The following is a 22294-nucleotide window of genomic DNA, read 5'->3' on the forward strand; positions in this document are numbered from 1 at the left end:
TGGATTTGCCTATTCTGAATATTTCACCTACAACCAATCATACCATTTTAGGAACTTTTGTGTCTGGCTCCTTTCACTTCTCATAATGTTCTTGAGGCTCATCTAAGTTGGAGAATTTATCAGTACTTCATTCCTTTTCACGGAGGACAATATTCAATTGTGTGGATGGACCACTGTTTGTTTACCCATTCATTTGCTGATGGACATTGAGCGGTTTCCATTTTCTAGCTAGCCTGGATAATGCTGCTAGGAACACGCGCTTTGCTGCGTTGACATTTGGTTTCACTTCTCTTGGAGATACTCCTAGGACCTGGAATTGCTGGGCTGTCTGATAACTCTGTGTAACATTTCTGGGAAGCTGCCAGAGTATTTCCCACAGTGGCCGCATCTCTGGACGTTCCCCCCCAAAACGCAGGGGGTTCCGATCAGTCCACACCTTGCACTGAGCATTGTCAATAATGAGTAAAGAAAGGCTTAAGGAACTGGCACATGCATAACATCCCATTGTCTGTGCTGAAATTTGCTATCATGAATCGCAGACATTGGGACGAACAGGCAGGTCACAGAAGAGGCAATCTGAATGGTCGATAAACGTGAACCGAGGCTCTGCCTCACTGGTAATCAGGGAAATGAGATGCAAATTACAACCGCAATGGAAGAACATTTCCTACTCATTGGATTAGTAAACATTAAAAGACCAGACAAGGGGCGCCTGGTGGGCTCACTTAGTGGAGCGTGTAGATCTTGGTCTCGGGGTGGTGAGTTCAAGCCCTCATGTTGGGGGCGGAGCCTACTTTAAAAAAAAAAAAGCGGACAAAACTTGGTTTGGCTGGGTGTGGACAATAAATACTCTCATACACCACTGGCGAGACTGTAAACTGGCACAACCATGTGATTCGCACATTTTGCTACCGGTAGGTATATATCTTAGAGGAATTCAGAGATGAGAATCCAGGGGGACATGTTTAAAAATATTTATAGGGGCGCCTGGGTGGCTCAGTCGGTTGAGCGGCCGACTTCGGCTCAGGTCATGATCTCATGGTCTGTGAGTTTGAGCCCCGTGACAGGCTCTGCGCTGACAGCTCAGAGCCTGGAGCCTGTTTCGGATTCTGTGTCTCCCTCTTTCTCTGACCCTCCCCTGTTCATGCTCTGTCTCTGTCTCAAAAATAAATAAACGTTAAAAAAAAAATTAAAAAAAATATTTATAGCTGTTGATGGACTTCAAGAAACACTACCCCAAAATATGGCAACTGGGCATATTGAATAATTTCAACTGAAGGAATTTGAAAAATAAAAGGTGCAGGAAGGACTTTTTGACCTTCCCAAGGAGGTCATAGACCCCAGGTAAAGGTGCCCTCCCCGTACCCAGGGGAAGAACGTCTTTATCTCCGGGACGCCAAGAAGTATCTGGGAACAAACCAGCCTTGTTTCCCTGGTTCACCACCCTGAGCTCACACCCCTTTGTCTCATCACATTTTCCCATGATTTTTCACTCTTCATCACCATCAGATTCAACATCAAAATATTCAAGTTTAACTTCGGGTCTTCGTTTCCTCTCATGTCACTCGAAACTCTTATGTCACATAAAACTTTTGTTAGATAAACGTGTATGCTTTCCTCTCATTGATCTGTCTTTTGTTACAGAGCCCCAGCTGAGAACCTAGAAGGTATTTTTCCCTCCCTTACACCTCTAACCTTTAGCGTTGGGAGTCAGAGGTGAGGGTTGGGGGGAGCGGATGGGAGGAGACACAAGAGGGATACCTGAGTTCCTGGTAGTGTTCTGTGTCTCGATCTGGTTGGTAACCTGAAGTGCTTCACTCTGCAACATTTCATCAAGCAGCATGCTCACGCTCTGTGTACTTTTATGTACTTATGTTTGTGGTGGTTTTATTTTAGTTATTTTTAAAAATTTTTAAAAAAATGTTTATTCATTTTTGAGAGACAAAGTGTAAAGTGGGGAGGGGCAGAGAGAAAGGAGACACAGAATCTGAAACAGGCTCCAGGCTCTGAGCTGTCAGCACAGAGCCCGACGCAGGGCTCGAACTCACACACTGTGAGATCATGACCTGAGCCGAGGTCAGACACTTAATCGACTGAGCCACCAGGTGCCCCTTTAGTAATTTTTTTTAATGGTATGGTTTTTTTTTGTTTGTTTTGTTTTTTTGTTATTTTTTTGAGAGAGCATGAGCAGGGGAGAGACAGAGAGAGAGAGGGGGACAGAGGATCCAAAGCAGGCTCTGCGCTGAGAGCAGTGAGCCCACGTGGGGCTTGAACTCAGGAACTGCGACATCACGAACTAAGCTGAAGCTGGATGCTCAACTGACTGAGCCCCACAGGCGCCCCTGTGGTGGTTTTAAAACATGATCCCATAAGAGCACACAACTCTTGATCTCAAGGTTGTAAGTTCAAGCCCCACATTGGGTGGAGAGATTACTTAAAAATAAAATCTTTAGGGGCGCCTGGGTGGCTCAGTTAAGCGTCCGACTTCAGCTCAGGTCATGATCAGGGTTTCTGAGTTCGAGTGCCATGTCGGGCTCTGTGCTGACAGCTCAGAGCCTGGAGCCTGCTTCAGATTCTGTGTCTCCCTCTCTCTCTGCTCCTCCCCTGTTCCTGCGCATGCTCTCTCTCTCTCTCTCTCTCTGTCTCAAAACTAAATAAACATTAAAAAATCTTTACAAAGTAAAATCAGTCAATCAAAACAACAACACAAATGACTTGATACTCCTCCCATTGAGAGGTGGGGTCTAAGTCCCCACCCTTTGAACTTGGGTGTGTTCTTGTGACAGGTGGATCAAAAGATTCTGATGAAAGTGACGTGACATCACTTCTGAGAGGTGGCCATAAAAGGCCACCCCTTGCCTGCTGGGAGTGCTCCTTCTTGCCGGCCTGAGTCACCCTGTGAGAAGTCTGGCTTCCCTGCGGTGCCAGACTGGAGATCCGCGCGGCCGCAACCCAGATCTGTCCAGCCCAGACGCCACGCATATGAGTCAAGAAATCGGCTCAGATGGGTATTCTCCGGCCCCAGCCACTGAGGTCACCCCAGCTCGGGTCCCACACATTCTGGAGCAGAGAAGAGCCACCTTCCCTGGGCCCAAACCCCTGACCCAGATTGCCCAGGAACACAATAAAATGGAGGTGCCTGTCTTACATTACTATGCTTTTAAAAATTGGAAAAACACATAACGTAAAATTTATCATCTTGGTGCTTCTGGGTGGCTCACTTAAGGGTCCAACTCTTGATTTTGACTCAGGTCGTGATCTCAGGGTTGGTGAGTTGAGCCGCACATCAGGGTCTGCGCCGACAGCGTGGAGCCTGCTTGGGATTCTCTCTCTCCTTCTTTCTCTGCCTCTCCCCTGCTTGAGCTGTCTCTCTCTCAGAACAAATAAATACAGTTTAAAAAAAAAAAATTATCGTCTTTGTCATTGTTAACTGTACAGCACAGAATTAAGTATATTCACAGAGTTATGCAACAGATTCCAGAACGTTTTCATCTTGAAAAACGGAAACTCTACACCTACCAAGAACAGCTCCCCTTTTCCTCTCCCTGTTGCCTGTGGCAACCACCGTACTTTCTGTGTCTATGGACCTGACCACTCTAGGAAGCTCATATCAGAAGGATCACATAGGATTTGTGCTTCTTTTGGTGACTGGCTCATTTCACTTAGCATCTTGTCCTTAAGTTTCATCCAGGCAGCAGCACGTGCCAGGCATTCCTTCCTTACCAAGACCAAATAAGAGTCTTTCGTACACACGGATCACCTTGTGTTGATGCATTTTTCTGCTGATGGACACTCGGGTTGCTTCCGCCTTTTGGCCGTTGTGAATGCTACTGCCATGAACGTGACACTAGTGTTGAGGTGGTTCGTGACACCACAGCAAACAGCTGGACAATGTTGTGCCTCAATAAAATCCAATTAAAAAAAAAAAAAGATGACTACACTTTTAAAAAGTGTTGCCCAGCAAAGCGTTCCTGCAAAGATCAGGCATCATGCAGACAGACGCTCAGGGAATGCAGCACCATGACCTCTTCCAGAAAAAACAAACCTCTTCTGTGCCAGACAGCACCAACCAGGGATAAATCCAACCAAACAAGACCAGGCGTGCCGAAGCTATAGCAGGAGGTCTGGTGGTGAGTACCAAACCTACCTAAATATAAAGATCAAAGGCAAGGAGGAGTCATGGTTACTTGGGTGGATATATACACGATATAAACTCTGACCCTGTAAGAAGAAAACTTAAATGTATATACTATCTATCACCATATGTAACTACATATGTAAGACTATATACAGTTAAACACACAAGTATACAAATAGGAAGAAGGTGGGGTGTAGTTGGAGGGATTGTGACAGAAGGGGAGCCAGGGTGGCTCAGTCAGCTGAGCGTCTGACGGAACGTCAGCTTAGGTCATGATCTCAGGGTTTGTGAGTTCAAGCCCCACATCAGGCTCCCTGGTGTCAGCACGGAGCCCACTTTGGATCTTCTGTCCCCCCCTCTCTTTGTCCCTCTCCCGCAATAAAACCTAAAAAAAGAATAATTTCTTCCTCTAAGTAACAGAAAAGCAATCAACTTAATCTACTATTGAACGATGCAGGGTTCTTTCTTTCATTTTCCCTAATTACAAAAACAGCAACAAAGAAGGAGTGAATGATTCCTCTGCCCTGATCCTCACCTCCCTGAAGAGGGCTCAGCCCCGTCCTACAAGCTTCAAGCCCCACGCCGCCCTGAGGTGAGTGGTATTTGCTCACTTCACTGAGGTTCAGAGAGGCAAGTGTCTGGCCCAGACGCGCACAGCTTGTTGCGGGAGAGGACCAAACCTAGGTATATCTGACGTCTGATCCTGAACCCAGCCCTGCAGTCTTGTGCAGCCCCCCGCCCTCCCCCCAGCCTGTCCTCCAGTAAAGAGAACTCCAGGACGAAGTACTAGGGGCCAAGTCACCTGCTAATTTGGGTGAACTTGGGGAAATGACCCTCTACTCTCAGTCTCCACAACTCTAGAATGATCTTTCCTTTTTTTCATTCACTCATTAAATAACAATAGTTGAGGGATTCTTTGTGCCACTTTCCATTCATTTCGCCTATTCTAGAATTTTATATTTCAATGAATTTTTGTTTTGAGAGATTTATCTACTCATCACTCATGATGAGTGTGATAGGCTGATGTCCCCCCCCACCCCCCCATTTATATGTGATGGTATTTGGAGGTGATTAGGTCATGGGGATAAAGCCCTCCTGAATGGGGTTAATGCCTTGTAAAAGAGACCCCAGAGACATCCCTTCCTGCTTCAGCCAAGTGAGGACACAGAAAAGAGATGTCCATCCATGAACCAGGAAACAAGTTCTCACCAGACACCAAATCTGTCAGCACACTGACCATGGACTTCCCAGCCTCCAGAAGTGTGAGATATAAAATTGTTATTTTTTTAATGTTTATTTTTGAGACAGAGAGAGACAGAGCATGAACGGGGGAGGGGCAGAGAGAGAGGGAGACACAGAATCGGAAGCAGGCTCCAGGCTCTGAGCCATCAGCCCAGAGCCCGACGCGGGGCTCGAACTCATGGACCGCGAGATCGTGACCTGGCTGAAGTCGGACGCTTAACCGACTGAGCCACCCAGGCGCCCCAAAATTCTGTTGTTTATAAGCCCCCCCAGTCTGTGGTGTTTTGTTACAGCACCCCTAAGGGAATAGAACAATGAGCTTCGGGATTGTTTTTCAATTTGGGGCTATTACTCCTAAAGCTGCTGTGGAAATTTGCATATGAATGTTTGGACATCCGTTTTCATTTCTTCTGTCTAATTACCTAGGAACGGGATGGCATAAGTTAAGTATAACGGTTCAATTTTGAAGAGACTGCCAATCTGTTCTCCAAAATGATGTAGCATTCATATTCCTGGGGACAGTGTGTGCTTGTTTCATTTGCTCCATAGCCTCACAATACTTGGTCTGGTTGGTCTTTCAAATCGTAGCCATTCTACTGGGTGAGGAATGGTGTCTCGCTGTGGTTTGAAGTGGCATCTGCCTGGTGACTAATGATAGTGACCAGTTTTTCTTGTCTTTATGGGCCATCCGTATATGTTCTTTGGTGAAGTGCTTGTTCAAACCTTTTGCCCATTTCTTTTGGGTTGTTTGTCTTATTGTGGAGTTGTAAAAGTTCTTTATATACTCTGGATACGAGTGCTTGGCCAGATATACGTATTGTGAATATTTGCTCCCAGTCTGTGGCTTGCCTTTGAATTTTCTTACTGGTGTCTTTTGAAGTTCATGCTTGATTTTGTATCAGTAAAATATCCAAAAGAGGGAGAAATCCAGTGCAGGGGTGGTGCTCCAAGCCCAGGAGATCTGGCGTCACTCAGAAATTAGGATGGGGTGAGGCTGAAAGGCCACAGATTCTGACGTTGTGATTCCTGTCTGGGGTTAAGATTTCCACATTGGGGGTCGGGCAGGTAAAGGGCCAGGCAGGCTGGTTTGGGGCTGAACACCGTCCCCTGTTGGCCACTTGCTCTTTCGGACACCTGGGTGATGGTCTGAGGAGGCCTACACCAAGTTGGGAGAGCACGGCCCCAGGAAGCCTCAGAAAGCTGCCCCCTGTTGGAGGTCACCGGAGACCATGTGGCAGATGGGTTCCTGAGTCTCCCGGCTTGTTGGCTGGTGGAACCCCTGGGCGCCTGGGTCTCCTATCTGCCCTCCCTCGTTCCTGGACGTCTGAAGGGCTTCCTGTCAGTAGTGCTTCTCTGGAACCACCGCTGCCTCAGGGCTTTCAGATTTAGTTCTTGGAAACCCTGAAGTTTGGGAGGACACACAGAACTGCCCTGCCCGAGGGAGGGAGATTCCGATGCAGAAGTGGCCCCACCTGGCCCTTGAGTAGCTGGGAGCACGCTGGCCACCCTGAGTTCTCTGCTGCTCTCCCAACCGCGGCCACACAGAGCTGGGCCTGGGCTGGGCCTTGTCTGTGATTCCCTCATTCCCGGGGCAACTGGGGCCCTCTAGCTATGGAAGGTCCTATTACACAGGTAATGTGCGGGACTTTGGGGGTGGACAGCCCCCTCCCAGGATGCCACTGTGGACCGACAGAACAAGCGTCCTCTCCGGGGTTTAGAGCTTTAGACTGACTCACCAAGGCTGTCATTTTCTCAGGATGGATCCTCTCCCAGCATGCTTGTGGGGTCAAGGGGCCCCTGGAGACCCAGGGGGCAGGGGTGGGGGGCCTGGTGAGGTGGGTGGTCATTCTAGTTCCCTCACCCCTACAGATGGGGCCTGGAGACTGCTCCCTCTGGGTCTGACTGGGCCTCGTCAGTTGGGTTCTCAGGGACACAGAAACAACAAAAGAAGATGGAATTTGGGGCACTTGATCTTCCTCCTGCCCTGACCTGCAGGCATGTTCACCTATGGACTCTTCTAGAATAGTTAAAAAAAAAATTGGTTTTTAACGTTTATTTATTTATTTATTTAATTTTTTTTTTCAACATTTATCTATTTTTGGGACAGAGAGAGACAGAGCATGAACGGGGGAGGGGCAGAGAGAGAGGGAGACACAGAATCGGAAACAGGCTCCAGGCTCTGAGCCATCAGCCCAGAGCCCGACGCGGGGCTCGAACTCACGGGCCGCGAGATCGTGACCTGGCTGAAGTCGGACGCTTAACCGACTGCGCCACCCAGGCGCCCCACGTTTATTTATTTTTGAGAGACAGAGAGAGGCAGAGCATGAGCAGAGGAGGGGGAGAGAGACACACACACACAGAATCCAAAGGAGGCTTCAGGCTCTGAGCTGCTTGTTAGCACAGAGCCCGACGCGGGGCCCAAACTCACGAACCACAAGACCATGACCTGAGCCAAAGTCGGACGCTCAACCGACTGAGCCACCCAGGTGCCCCTCTTCTAGAATATTTTTAAATGCAGAAGAGAAAGACAACCCACATAGAACTACAAAGGAAACCAATTTTATTGAAATACAATGATTAAAGTATGTGAAAGTGTGTTACGTGGTGCTTCTGGGTTAATCCATTAGCAGCATAATAGTGTCAGTATTTTCAAAACAGAGTAACATAGGGGTGCCTGGGTGGCTCAGTCGGTTGAGCATCCGACTTTGGCTCAGGTCATGATCTCGCGGTTTGTGAGTTCGAGCCCCGCGTCGGGCTCTGTGCTGATGGCTCAGGGCCTGGAGCCTGTTTCACATTCTGTGTCTCCCTCTGTCTCTGCCCCTCCCTTGCTCATGCTCTGTCTCTCTCTGTCTCAAAAATAAATAAAACATTAAAAAAAAAAAAACAACAACAACAAAAAACAGAGTAACATAAATGGTATTTCAAGATCCCCGCAATGATACAATTCCTGCTAGGTTGCTGGCATACACAATTGAAGAAAACGCTAGATTTCCATTGGAAGTTAACGAAGACGAAGATGTAATTTTTTTTCCAATCCAAGTTTACAACCCCCCTGGATTCTCTCCACAGCTGCCTGGGCGGGCCCATGGACCCCAGGTTGAAACCCCGGCACAAAAGAAAAAGGGGCAAATCTGAGGACACAGCCATCACGCTGGTAGAGACCTGTAGCATGAAGGTTTCACTGCAAATCTCCCTGGCGTCAGGCTCATTCCACAGAATTGGCCTTATGCGTCTTGAAAGTCACCTGGCCAGGTGCACAGACATCAGGGGCCACAGATCAAGCCAGGCCAGACTGACAAGAGGCCAGCTTCCCTCACTTCCTGCCTTCCCATAGGCAGTACCCTCCGTGAGGAGAGTCTGGGCCAAATCAAGTTCCCCAGGTGTTGGAGAACGCACCCTCCCTGACCTCCAATCTACCCTCATCCTGGATCCTGGTCCTCCCTCCTCCCATCCCCTCAAGACGGCCTCAGGGGCCTTTGGATTTCGGCCTGCATCTGCTCCCAGCCCTCTGCATTTCTAGGTCCGGATTTTGGGGTGAGGAAGGGCGTCCTCCTCTGCTGACAGTCCCCTCCTTCTCCTCCTCTTCATTAAAATTTGTTGTTGTTGTTGTTGTCAAAGTTTGTTTATTTATTTTGACAGAGAGAGAGAGCGGGAGGGGCAGGGAGAGAGGAGAGAGACAGAATCCCCAGCAGGTTCCACACTGTCAGCATGGAGCCTGATGTGGTTTATCAAAATTTTTAAAAATATTTGTAAATGTATGTATGCATGTATTTATGTTTGAGAGAGAAAGAGAGAGAGGGAGACACAGAATCCCAAGCAGGTTCCTTGCTGTCAGCACAGAGCCCGACTCAGGGCTCAAACCCACGAACCATGCGATCGTGACCTGAGCTGAAAATAAGAGTCAGACACTTAATTGATTGGGCCACCCAGGTGCCCCATCCTTTTCCTCTTCAGACCAGCACTTTTTTTATTTTTTTAATTTTTAATTTTTATTTTTGAGAGAGAGAGAGGGAGAGAGAGACAGAGTGTGAGCAGCGGAGGGGCAGAGAGAGAGGGAGACAGATTCCGAAGCAGGCTCCAGGCTCTGAGCTGTCAGCACAGAGCCTGATGCGGGGCTCGAACCCACAAACTGTGAGATCGTGACCTGAGCCAAAGTCGGACGCTCAACCAACTGAGCCACCCAAGTGCCTCCAGACCAGCACTTCCATGCTTACTCACCACCAAGAGCTGATGGGCAGGCAGCTGGCAGATTCCTCTGGAGCCTCAGCCTAGCTGAACAATTGCCCTGTGGACATAAATGAACAGTGAGACACAAGCAAGCTTCAGTCTGAATTGTCCCCATTTCCCTGACCCTGGGGACTTTGGAGAAGTATTCCACAGGGACAAAATATCCCCTCTTGGCATGTGATGGGACCACGCTGCCCTGAGCCCTCGCCTTCCATCTTCAGGGATGTAAGGATTGGGACATGTAAGCCATTCTGGACACTTTACCCCCAGGATTCTAGAGGGAGTTGACTACAACGGCCTTGGTGAGTATCCAGAGCAAATGTCAGCACCTCTGTGTTTAGTCTCTTCTCACATAAAGTGGACCTGGAGGGCCCTCAGCCACCCCTCACCTGGCCAGGTAACTGTAGACGCTTCTTCGGTGCCCACCCAGAGAGCCCTTGTGTTGTTTACTTTTCTAGCTAAGCGGAAATGGTGAAAAGAGAAAGATTTATTGTGTATTACATTCAGCCACTGGAGGAAGTGGCCGGGGGCAGGGCCCACAACCACAGGTAGAGATTGTTTCCGGCTGGGGAGGGACAGGTGAGTCTTGCATCGAGGTAAATGCATAGCATGAAGGTGAAGGAGCAGGAGAGAGACACAGAACAGGTAGGCGTGACCCAGATGAGGAGAGCAAGCCTTCCTCCTCAGCTGCCCTTGGCTTTAACACGCATTAAGGTGGATGTAACCCCTGTTGTAATGAATACATCTCTCCTTCCCACTGGGGGGTGGGTACCTGGGGGAGGCTTAGTCCATTCCTCTCTGGATCCCTGGTCCCCAAGACAGTGCCTGAGCCACGGTGGCATTAAAAAAATAATAGTGATGATGGAGGAAAGAGAGGGAATCAATGAATAATTGAAGTGGGAGTTTTGTATTTCACTTAACCTTGCCTTCCCTGATCACAGCATGTTTACATATGACCTGTTCAACTTTGTTTTCATTTTAAGGGCCTTGTGCTTCTCCTGCTTTTTAAAATTTTTAATTTATTTATTTTTAATGTTTGTTTATGAGACAGAGAGAGAGAGATGGGAGGGAGAGATTGTCAGGGGGGAGGGGCAGAGAGGGAGGGAGACACAGAATGGAAGCAGGCTCCAGGCTCTGAGCTGTCAGCACAGAGCCCAAGGAGGGGCTTGAACTCACAAACCTGAGATCATGACCTGAGTCGAAGTCTGAGGCTTAACTGACTGAGCCGTCCAGGCGCCCCCGCCCCCTTTTGAAAAAACCGTTGTCTTGTAACAGAAGAGTTAAACCTATGTAAATGCATTCTGATAATGAATATGTTTGAAGTTACTTTGTCATTGTACTTTAGGCTTCCCCCCCTGGTTTTTCTTTTCCTCTCTTTTGCTATAAAAGTCAAGTGTTGTTTTTTTTTTTCTTTTCCCCTAGCAACTGCAACGTTATTGCAATGTTATTCTACTGGTGGTTGCATTAAATTTTTTAAAAAGAAATAAAATATCTGAAAAAAAATATATAAAGTTTATGCCCACCGTGGGGCTTAAACTCCCCACCCTGAGATCAAGAGTGGCGACCTCTACGAACTGCGCCACAGGAGCCCCTGAACTTCTACTTTCTTAATTAAAATGTCAAGAAAAAACAGATCTGTGCCTGCCCACCTGGTAATTTGAGTGATCTAGCACCCTCGCCTTCTCTTCCTATTTGCTCCCAGAACTGGCTGCTTCACCAGCCATTTATCGGGTGTCTACTCTGTGCCGACACAGTCCCAGGGGCTTGAACGGCTAACTGCTAACCCTGAAAATAATAAAAGCTCCCCTTTAACGGACACCCACTATGCGCTCGCCGCCAGCAGCGCTAAGACGCTCACACACACGGCCTCGCTCCGCTTCCCCGGACTCCGGCAGACGGGGTGCGGTCTTCGTCTTCTCAGCAACCTCCGGCTGGAACCGGAATCTCCGGAGGCGGAGCCTGGGAGCCTCTATTTTAGAAATAAGCTGTTCCGGGGTGTCTCCAGCCTGGGGTGCGCCCTAGCTTAAAACACCGGGGTCAGTGCCGCGCGGAACCAGCGCGCAGCCCCTGTAGCCCCGCCCACTCTCCGCACGCGACCCTCCGGGTGAGCGCCCGCGAGGCCGCAGCCGAGGAGCCGCGCGGCGCGTCTCCCCCTGTCTCCGCCGTTCCAGGTGAGTGCGACTGCGGACGTCAACACCCCTGGCCCCCCGACTGCAGGAGGCCGTGGGGTCTGGCAAGCTTTCAGGTCCCGATTCTCTCTTCCGCCGGGACAAACCCGGCTTCAGCGGTAGAGGATTTCACACCTCGCGCCGGGCGGGGGACTTAACAACCCGCAGTGCCGCCTAGTGGTCGTGGTGAGGAATCCCCGCGTCCCTGCGCCCAACCGGAACAGAAATTGGGTGGTTACATACTGTAAATGAAATTTGCTAAGGGAGCGGAACTTAAACGTTCTCACACACAAAGTAGGTAACACTTAAGTGAGGTGACTGATGTGTTTAATTAGGGGGAATTCTTTCACAGTGTATACATATATCAAATAACCATGTGTGCTTGAAATATCTTACAGTTTTTAAAAAACACACCTAGTAGGTGGCACCTGATATTCCTCTGTCCCACGACTGGTGGTAATAACAGTCCACTTGATAGAGGTGGTACTTGCCAGATTCTAACACTGTAAATTTCTCTTATTCCCTATGCGTTTGACAAATGCTTGGTGGGGTGAAACTTTGAGACCATGTAAGATTCCCATTTCTTGCCCCCTTTTACTAGTTTTAGTGTGTACCTTCATAATGTTTCTTGCTAGCATTAATTGTTACTGTGGTGGGTGCTAGTGTTGTTCTTTTTCTTCTCTCTCTCCCCCTCTCTCTCTCTCTCTCTTTTTTTTTTTTTGATTTTATTTTGAGAGAGAGAGAGAGAGCAGGGAAGGGGCAGAGAGGGAGAGAGAGAGAATCCTAGGCAGGCTCTGTACTGCCAGAGCCTGATGTGGGGCTTGAGCCCCTGAACCGTGAGATCATGACCTGAGCTGAAACCAAGAGTCAGAAGCTTAACCAACTGAGCCACCCAGGTGCCCCTCTTTTTTTTAGGATTAAAAAAAAAAATGTTTTATTTATTTATTTAGAGAGAGAACGAGCAGGGGAGGGGCAGAGAGAGAGGGGGAAAGGGGATCTGAAGTGGCTCTGTGCTCACAGCAGAGAGCCTATGTGGTCTTGAACCCATGAACTATGAGTTCATGACCTGAGCGGATGATGGACACTTAACTGACTGAGCCATCCAGGCGCCCCTACTTGAAGAATCATTTAAAAGCGGAAGAAGTTATTGCGGAGTTAGTCAATTTCTCCTCTGTTGAAAAGTCGTGGAAGATGAAGGAGACTTCTGGAAGGGGGAATGGGGAGGATGCGCTCCCTTTCAGACCTGTTTGATCTGGGGTGACATTAAAATCTCACGTCTAGTGGGAAGGTGGGAAGAGACAGGACCTGGACACTCCAGGTGACACCCATATAGCTCAAGCCCTGCCTATCCTCTCTCAGTGGCCCCCAGAGGCCAGCCCCGCTGGATACAGGGGTATCCGTGGCCTTGACTTGTTCTGTAGGTTTCCCTGAAGAGGGCCGAAATGCAGCAAAGGGGAGTAACCGCCAGATGGCGCTGCCGTGCCCCTTACATTCCGCTCTCCTGGGTCACAGGAACCATGGCCCCCACTTAGCTCCAACATTTATTGGTAATCGCTGCGGCTCATTGATCCCCACTACGTCCCCGGCACTGCCCCGGCTTCTTCGGGACTTTACTTGATCCTAACGGAGCTTCAGGGGGTAGAGAATCACTACCTTCCCAGATGAGAACCTGAGGTCAGAGCTGTGTGAGGCCACATAGCTAGCAAGCTCCTGACCCCAAAGCCTGTGTCCACTCCACCTGTCCTGTACCGCTTGCCCCCAGGTATTAAACTTCTATGTTGAAGTTATTTTTCTAGATAATGGGGAGTCGCAACAAGAAATCCCACCTCCCCAAAAGCCACCTTTCTATGGTAAAGGGGGGGCTGAGACTTTGGGGGCCACAGGATTTTGACAGCTTGGTCCTTTTCTATTTTTAAGATTTATTAGTCTATTCTATTCTATTCTATTCTATTCTATTCTATTCTATTCTATTCTATTCATAGGCTCCACACCCAACATGTGGATCTAACTCACAACCCTGAGACTGAGTCACATGCTCTACTGACTAAACTAGCCAGGTACCATCATTGACCACTTGGTCCTTAATTCTCTAACATCCCTCCAAGATCGGGGCTGTGGGTTAGTGTTTGGGTGTCTGACTTCATCACCAGCTGAGGAAGAAAATGGAGCAGGAGACAAACCAGACAGTGAGACATCCAGGGACCTGGGACAGACCCTGGAGGGAAGGGTCCGCTGAGGAAGGGGTGCCTGAGGCATCCCCACCTCTTCTTAGGCTCCGAAATTACTGGATACCTGATCTGGTAAATTGCTTCCTTTCCCAAAGCCTCAGCTTCCTTATCTGTAAAATGGAATCACTGTTACCAGGCTCTCGGGGCTTGGAGGGACAGAATGAGAATATGTATCAAAGGCTCAGCTACATAGTGACATCAGTGCTAGTAAGAGAGCTTTCCAGGCACCAAGGGGAAAGGGCAGCTCTGTGAGAAGCGTGCCCAAGAAAATTAAGAGGACTTGCAGGAGTGACAGAGGGGTGCCACTGTCCCCAAGTCCAGGCCACATGGGGTGACGGGTTCTTTCAGACCTGCAGAATATGGGGTGACAGTGACATCTCATGTCAAGCGGGCAGGTGGGGAGAGGAAGCAAGAGCCTGGACGTTAATCCGAGATCCTGTTGATGGTGGGAAGAGCCTAGAGAAAGAGGGGCAGAAGGGGAGGATTTGACTTGTGGTCCTGGGAGGAACGGAGAAGTGGGGGCAGGGAACCCCGGGGCGGAGAAGCCCACCCAGAAAGCCGAGTGAGATGAGGTCGCCCGAGGCCAGGGAGAATGCGGAGGACGGGAAGTGGCTTCTGGGCTTCGGGAGAGAGGGCGTGAGGTAGTGGTGCCTGCTGGCCTAGACCATTCATTTCAGAGGCTGGGAAGGGAAGGGTGGGGGCGTGGGAAGTCGTTTTTAGCTGGGAAGAGACAAAGCAGTGCAGAAGAAGATAAATAAATGGCGAAGAGGAGGGGGAACCCTCGGAGCAGTCTGGCCGGGGGTGCTAACTGCGTGCAGATGTTACCAAATCAAATCCTGCATTTGACCTCAGTAAGGAACCTTCACAACCGAGTAGCTTTGTTCTGGGAATGCAGACATGGTTCAAGATTCGATAACCTGTGGCCCCTGGGTGGCTGAGTCAGTTAGGTGTCTGGCTCTTGATCTTGGCTCAGGTCATGATCTCACGGTTCATGAGTTCGAGCCCCCTGTTGGGGTTTGCACAGACAGTGCGGAGCCTGCTTGGGATTCTCTGTCTCTCTTGCTCTCTCTGCCCTCCCCCCCCCCCAATAAATAAACAAATAAACAAACAAACTTAAAAAAATATTTATTCATTTTTGAGAGAGAGAGAGCATGAGCAGGGGAGGGACAGAGAGAGAGAGGGAGACACAGAATCCGAAGCAGGCTCCAGGGGCTCCAGGCTCTGAGCTGTCAGCACAGAGCCAAACACGGGGCTCAAACCCACGAACTGAGTGATCATGACCTGAGCTAAAGTCAGACGCTTAACCGACTAAGCCACCCAAGCACCCCAATAAATAAATATTTTTTAAAAATTCGATAACCTATTCATGAATTTTGTCCCATTAATATAGCAAAGGAAAAGAAAAGATCACTTGATATCTATGAAGAAGCATTTAATGAAAGTCAAACCACTCCCGATAGAAGCTTTTTTTTTTTTAATGTTTATTTATTTTTGAGAGAGAGAAAGAGACACAGAGTCCAAAGCAGGCTTCAGGCTCTGAGCTATCAGAGCAGATGTGGGGCTCGAACCTACAGACTGCGAGATCATGACCTGAGCCAAAGTAGGACGCCCAACCGACTGAGCCACTCAGGCACCACAATAGCTTATTTCTTTTTATCACTGAATAATAACCAATTGTATGGATGCCCCACAGTTTATCAAATGAACATTTTAAATTTTACTTATTTTTAAAATGTATTTGTTTATTTTTGAGAGAGAGTGAGTGAGCAGGGGAGGGGCAGAGAGAGAAGAGAGACAGGGACAGAGGAGCGAAAGCGGGCTCCACGAGGACAGCGGAGAGCCTGATGTGGGGCTCAAACCCATGAACCGTGAGATCATGACTTGAGCCAAAGGCGGACGCTTAGCCGACTGAGCCACCCAGGTGCCCCCAAATGAGCATTTTTTTAAAAATAAGAAATCATTTAGAAAGAGGGATGAAGTGTGTTTGGTAGAGATGAAGCAGGAAAAAGTGTGTGCAGAGGGGCATCTGATAATGGTGCTGTTGTCCGGTGAGAAGGGAGGCTTGAGCACAGGGGAGGGGCGCCGGGTTGCCTGGAGGGGAGAAGGGCGGTGGAAGGAAGGGCACGACCAGGAGGTACTTAGTGAGCCCTGGGCCTCTGGGTCTTGGGAGAGAAGGCAGAGGCACGACAGGTGCGGGACCAGTTGATATCTTACGTCACGTTGACTTGTGTCTTGAGGAATTTCCTGTGTAGCTCACGGTGGGTCTCAGAGCACCCCTGTCTACCCCTTCCTGGCAGCTGCAGTCTGGAAAAACTTACCACTGAGCCATCATTTTATAAATAAGCCGTGAGCATTTCCCAGTTGGCCCGGGGCTCAGAGCCTGGACATTTAGCACCTTCGGGGCCAAACCGGCAGGCTGCCCGTTGCCACCGGTGCCAGGGCAGCTCCAGAAGGCAGCAGAGGTCAGCCCGTCGTCCTCAGTTCTGACTCCCAGATTCTATTACAGCCATCTGGTCTACCCTTGGGTTGACCCGTTTTCCAACAGAGAAGGCAGTTTGTTCTTCCCCTGTTAATCTCACACCATTTGCCCCCAGTTCCTTTTATGCTCTGATCATCAATCCGACGGTCTTTTATATGGCGTGTGGTGAGTTTTGCAAGCCTCGGCTCATTTTGGATTTACATCTTGCCAATAGTTGTTCTAGAGACCCAGCTTAGTGTTGGTACGGTGCCCCTTTCCTGCCTGTTGGCCGTGATTCGGTGGATCTGTGACCACCTTAGCATGCCTTAACCCGGGAGGGGACAGTCTGACCACTGGCCCATCATGCCTCCTTCATTTAGACTCCAGCGCTCTGACGTGTGCAGACCACCCAGAGCCCACCCAGAGTGGGGGATCAGGAGGGGCTCCTTGATGGGCAAAGTGGGTTATGCCTCCTAGTCTTGGGGCTGCCCACCTGTCTCCTTTCTGCTGGTCCTTCGGGAGCCGTGTCTCCTCGTTGGGGTTTCTTTTTTTACCACCTGCCACTTGAGGTCCTAAACACTTTTCCTCCTGCTGTGGCCAGGGTGGGGGTGGGTCCTATTCGGCCTCGTAAGCATGGTCTTTTTTTTTTTTTTTTAAGTCGCTTGGATCATTTAAAAAATATTATTATTATTATTATTATTATTAAGAGAGTCAGAGACAGTGCGAGTGGAAAAGGGACAGAGAGAAGGAGAGAGAATCCCAGGGAGGCTCCTCTATGCCAGCGCAAACCACACCTGGGCTTGAACCCACAAAACCATGAGATTATGACCTGAGTCAAAACAGAGAGCTGGGCGCTCAACCAACTGAGCCACCCAGGTGCCCCTCACTTTTTTTTTTTTTCAATGTTTATTTATTTTTGAGAGAGGGAGAGAGAGCGTGAGTGGAGGACAGGCAGAGAGAGAGAGACAGAGGATCCAAAGCAGGCTCTGCACTGACAGCACAGAGCCCGATGTGGGGCCCAAACTCACGAACTGTGAGATCATGACCTGAGCCGAAGTCAGACACTTAACCTTCCGAGCCACCCAGGTGCCCCTAGCGTGGTCTCTTTTGACCTGAGGTCACAAAATGTTTCCCACGTACCAAGCGGGGCTCACATTCATTTCTTGTCAGGCTAAACTTGCCCAGTCAGAGCTGGGAACCAAAAGCACTTGCAAGCTGTGTGCTGACTTAGGACAAGGATCAGGGTAGGGGAGCCTGGTGGGTAGAGTGAGAGGCCTGTCTGCCAGTGCCCTGCTACTGGCACCGATGGAGCCTCAGGAACTTGCTCTGGAGAAGCAGGATCCCAGGCCCCACCTTGGAGCAAGATGGAGGCATTTAAATCAAGAATCACCCCCCATGCAAGATTTTGGACTTTTTAAAAATAATTTTCTTAAGTTTATTTATTTATTATTGAGAGAGAGAGAGAGCACAAGCTGGGGAGAAGCAGAGAGAGAGGGAGACACAGAATCCGAAGCAGGCTCCAGGCTCTGAGCTGTCAGCACAGAGCCCGATGCAGGGCTCAAACCCACAGACCGTGAGATCATGACCTGAGCCAAAGTCAGACGCTTAACCGACCGAACCACCCAGGCGCCCCTTGGAGTTTTTATTTTGAAATAGTTTTATTTTGTTTTTTTTAAATTGTTTATTGTTTTAATTTGAGAGAGCGTGAATTAGGGAGATGGGCACGGGGTGGGGGGAGAGAGAGAGAGAGAGAGAGAGAGAGAGAGAATATCTTAAGCAGGCTCTACACTCTGTATGGAGCCCAACGTGGGGCTCGATCCCATGATCCTGGGATCGAAATCAAGAGTTGGACGCTGAACTGACTGAGCCACCCAGCCACCCCTATTTTGAAATAATTGTGTAGATTTACACAACAGTTGCAAAGATAGTTCACAAAATTCCTATACACCCTTCACCTAGCTTCTCCTAATATTACTGTCTCCCATAACCACGGTACATTGATTAGAACCAAGAAATTAGCATTGGTACACTGCCATTAGCTAAACGTCAGACTTGATCCAGGTTTCCCCAGGTTTTCCACTGGCGTCCTTTTTCTGGTCCAGCATCCCATGTTACATCTAGGCGTCATGTCTCCTTGGTTTCTCCTAATCTGTAACAGTTTCCAGGTCTTTTCTGGTCTTTCATGACATTGACACTTTGAATAGCATTGAATATTACTAAATAGGTCAGGTGTTTTGGAATTTTGTAGACTATCCCTCATTGTGGGCTTTTCTGATCTTTTCTCATGAGGAAACAGACAGGTTGTGGATTTGGGGAAGAGGACCTCAGAGGTGAAGTGTCCTCGTCACAGCCTGTCAGGGCCCATGGTATCAGCAAGACCCGCCGATGCTGTTTACACACGCCTGTATCTATTGCGGTCTCTCTCTCTCTGTGTACATATGTGTGTGCAGCTAAGTAAACATACTCTCAGGCTGATTTCTCCTCCTCTAACCCGGCACTGTAGGGTTCACTCCAGCAGCTCCTAGCATTTTACCGGGCTCTTTGACGGCAGTAAGAAACGCTGCACGTTGCAGGAAGGCTTCCATAAGCTGAAGTTCTCGGAGACGCCGGCTTTCATCTGCAGGCGCCCTTGACCTGGCAGATGCTTTGCTACCACACACTGGAGTCCAGGTGAGCTGACACGCTGCTGGAGTGACACTTCTGAGCCCAGGCTGGCGCCTAGATCCGCCCTGAGGCTGCGTGGGATCTAAGGTGACCACTGCTCAGGGGACTGCTTGCTCTGCGCTAGTTGAGGCCTCAGACAAAGGCTGTGAAATCAGAGGGCCAGGCTCAGAAGAGCCACGGGGGCTCCCTGTCTTAATTCATGCCCCCCCCCCCGCCGCCTTCCGTATCAAGGAAAGTAACAGGGACTTAAGCTAGGACAGTGATTTGTTAGAATCTCGGGTGCCTGGGCTCAGATACCGGTGAGCAGGGCGCACGTTCAGGGACGAGGTGTGTCCAGTTAAACGATGGTGTCGGCCAGCAGGCGAGCTTTACCGTGGCTGTGATCTCCCTTTGGCTTCATCCTGTGTCCTCACCAGGGAAGACATCTCTGCCCCCACACATCTCCCCTCGTGGGTCCTCGGCCTCCCCTCCGTCAGCCGCCTCTCCCTGCCCACCCTCCGGTCTCTGCCATCTCCTGGAACCGCTGTCTTGCTGATCACGTACAGGTGGCCCTTTCCTTCCAGTCTTTTTCTGAATCTCCTACTCTGTCTGCCCACCCTGTTGCCCTGCCGTGAGTCACCTTCTTCCTGCCTCCTGTGGCCTGTCGGCCGATCGCGTTAGGTACCGGTTGCCAGCACCCTTCTCTGGTCTGTGCTCTCCGGTTGCAACCTCACCAGCTTGGCCAGTTCCTGAACCTGGAGCCCCTGCCTGCACTTGCTCCTTCCTGGTTTGGGGCAAGCCAGGCCCTCCTTGAAATCCCTTCTGTGGCGGTACGATTGGTTCCCATCTCTCCACCGCTGACCTGTGGTTCTTCCCAACCTTTGCCTTTCTCTGTCAGTACATCTGGAGAAGCCTTTTCAAGTAGGATTCAAACTCCAGAAGTCACAAAAAGAAAGACTGGCCAACTTGAATAGATAGAAGCATCAGGCGCCTGGGTGGCTCAGTCGGTTAAGCGTCCGACTTCAGCTCAGGTCATGATCTCGTAGTTCATGGGTTCGAGCCCCACATGGGGCTCTGTGCTGATAGCTCGGAGCCTGGAGCCTGCTTTGGATTCTCTCCCTCTCTCTGCCCCTCCCCCCTGCTCACGTGCACGCTATTGCTCTCTCTCTCCCAAAAATACACATTAAGAAAAAGACAGCAGCAAGACTCTGGATGTGAAAACGTCTTGGGCACAACCAGACAATCTAGAAAAGAATACTTATTCCTCTGCTGGTCTGTGATTTTTTTTGGGGGGGGCAGCAGATGAAAGCACTCGACAACCCGGCAGATCAGAGTGGAGGGCTGTCCGTAGGAGACAGTGATTACTGGACAGAGAAAGGAACTAAGTGTGTCGACAGATCATGGCCAGAACCCTTGCTCACACCGTCCAGAGGAACAGGAGACAGCGGAGCAAGACCTATCAGCAGCTGCCACAAGCAAGACACATTGTAGCTCCTCCCACTGAGAGGATGGGGCTCTGCCAAATGCTCGCCATTTCTGCCAAATGCTCGCACTGCCCTCATGGCACCTTGTCTTCTTATACCCTAGAGATTCCAGTCAGTTATGCCGGCAGCCACTTTAGGGCCAAGCTTACCTGCATAAACAGATTTTCTTGTTAAGAAGATACAACCCATCCTGGATTCTCTTGCCCATCCTCGGCCACCAACAGAATGGCGGCTTCATCTCATCACATCGGGTGAGCCTCCCTGGACTCCTTGCACGGGTCAAGCTCATATCACAAAGGGATGGTCTCCTTAATACACCAAGAACTACTTACTAGAAGTCAATAAGAAAAAGACGATCCATCAATTTAATAGAAAAATGGTCTATTGACCATTAATCATATATTTATGATTAGAAAAGCAAAAACAAATCGTTCTTAAATATATGAAAGAAACTCAGTCTCACTCATAAGAATGACATGGAGCTATTTTTTGACTTATCAAAATTAGCATAAATCAAAAAGTTTTATAGGATACACATTTGATAGGTATTTGTGTTTTGCTCCTAATTCCAGTGTGTGTGTGTGTGTGGGGGGCGGGGGGGGGGCCCCGGGAGCTCCCCAAGCCAGCAAGCAATGCTCAGACACCAGCTGGGTGTCCTACAATTCCACTCAGTTCTGACACTGTGCACCCACAGGTGCAGGGTTCAGTCCTAGAAGACTGCCCTCCTCTTCAGACACCAATCACAAGCCCGGGTTGCTACCTATGCTTCTGACCGACTGGCTTTTAATCAGAGGTCCCTACTAACCCTTCCTTGAGTTCAATTCATTTGCTAGAATGGCTCACAGAACTCAGAAAACCTGTTAACTCCCCATATTATCGAGGAATTGAAGGATATGAATCAACAGCCAGATAACGAGATACATAGGGCAAATTCTGTGCGAAAGGAGCTTCTGTCCCTGAGGAGTCTGGGACCGACATTCCTGGCTCCCCAGGAAGCATCCCCAGCTTGGAAACTTTCCAAAGCCCCACCTTTTTGGGGTTTATGGTGGCCTCCTACAGAGGTGCGATTGATCAAATCCTTGGCCTTTGGTGATCAGCCCCCAGCCTCTTTCCCTCCCTGGAAGCCATCTAGTCACACTGGTTTCCCAGGCAACCAGCCCTCAGATTTAGGTGCTTTCCTAAAGCCGCTCATTAACATACCCCAGAAAAGGGTTTGTGAATAACAAGACACCCATTCACCTTTGTGGCTGTGAATAGATTTCAGGAACTGAGGACAAAGACTGAGGGTCATACCAAAAGATGCTCCCATCACTCTTACTGCTCAGCAAATTCCAAAGGTTTTGGGAGCTATGAGCCAAGAGCGAAACCCAAACATATATGCAAAATATGTTTTGGTTGTCTGAATGACCAAATATATATATATATCTCTTATAAATCACAATATCATGGTGCGGCTGTGAGGAAACAGGCACATCACTGGTGAGCGTGTAAGCTGGTGAGAAATTTGGCCTTGATTATCAACTTCTTCTACTCTGACCCTGCCTAGCAGTTCCGATCCCGGGGATTTATCCTGCAGAGACTGTACATGTGCAAAATGATAGAGATATACGCCAGTTAGTTATTGCAGGTTTCTTCCGATTAGCAAAAGATTAGAAATAAACCAAAGGTGCATTATATAAAGGGAACTGGCTAAAAGAATTGTACAT

General features: G+C 49.2%; 1 long non-coding RNA gene across 2 annotated transcripts; it reads right to left on the reverse strand.

Moving 5' to 3' along the window:
• Positions 1–2652: 2652 nt before the first annotated feature.
• Positions 2653–11539, reverse strand: LOC125172155 (uncharacterized). Of its 2 annotated transcripts, none has more exons than XR_007154620.1 (3): positions 11431–11539; positions 9599–9665; positions 2653–4147 (listed from the first exon to the last, which is right to left on the reverse strand). It is a non-coding gene; the product is annotated as an uncharacterized LOC125172155 (long non-coding RNA). The 2 variants fall into 2 exon arrangements; XR_007154619.1 differs by having other exon boundaries at positions 11257–11533.
• Between the last annotated feature and the right edge of the window lie 10755 nt (positions 11540–22294).

The sequence above is a fragment of the Prionailurus viverrinus genome, chromosome C1 (genome assembly GCF_022837055.1).
Source record: "Prionailurus viverrinus isolate Anna chromosome C1, UM_Priviv_1.0, whole genome shotgun sequence".
Taxonomy (NCBI): domain Eukaryota; kingdom Metazoa; phylum Chordata; class Mammalia; order Carnivora; family Felidae; genus Prionailurus; species Prionailurus viverrinus.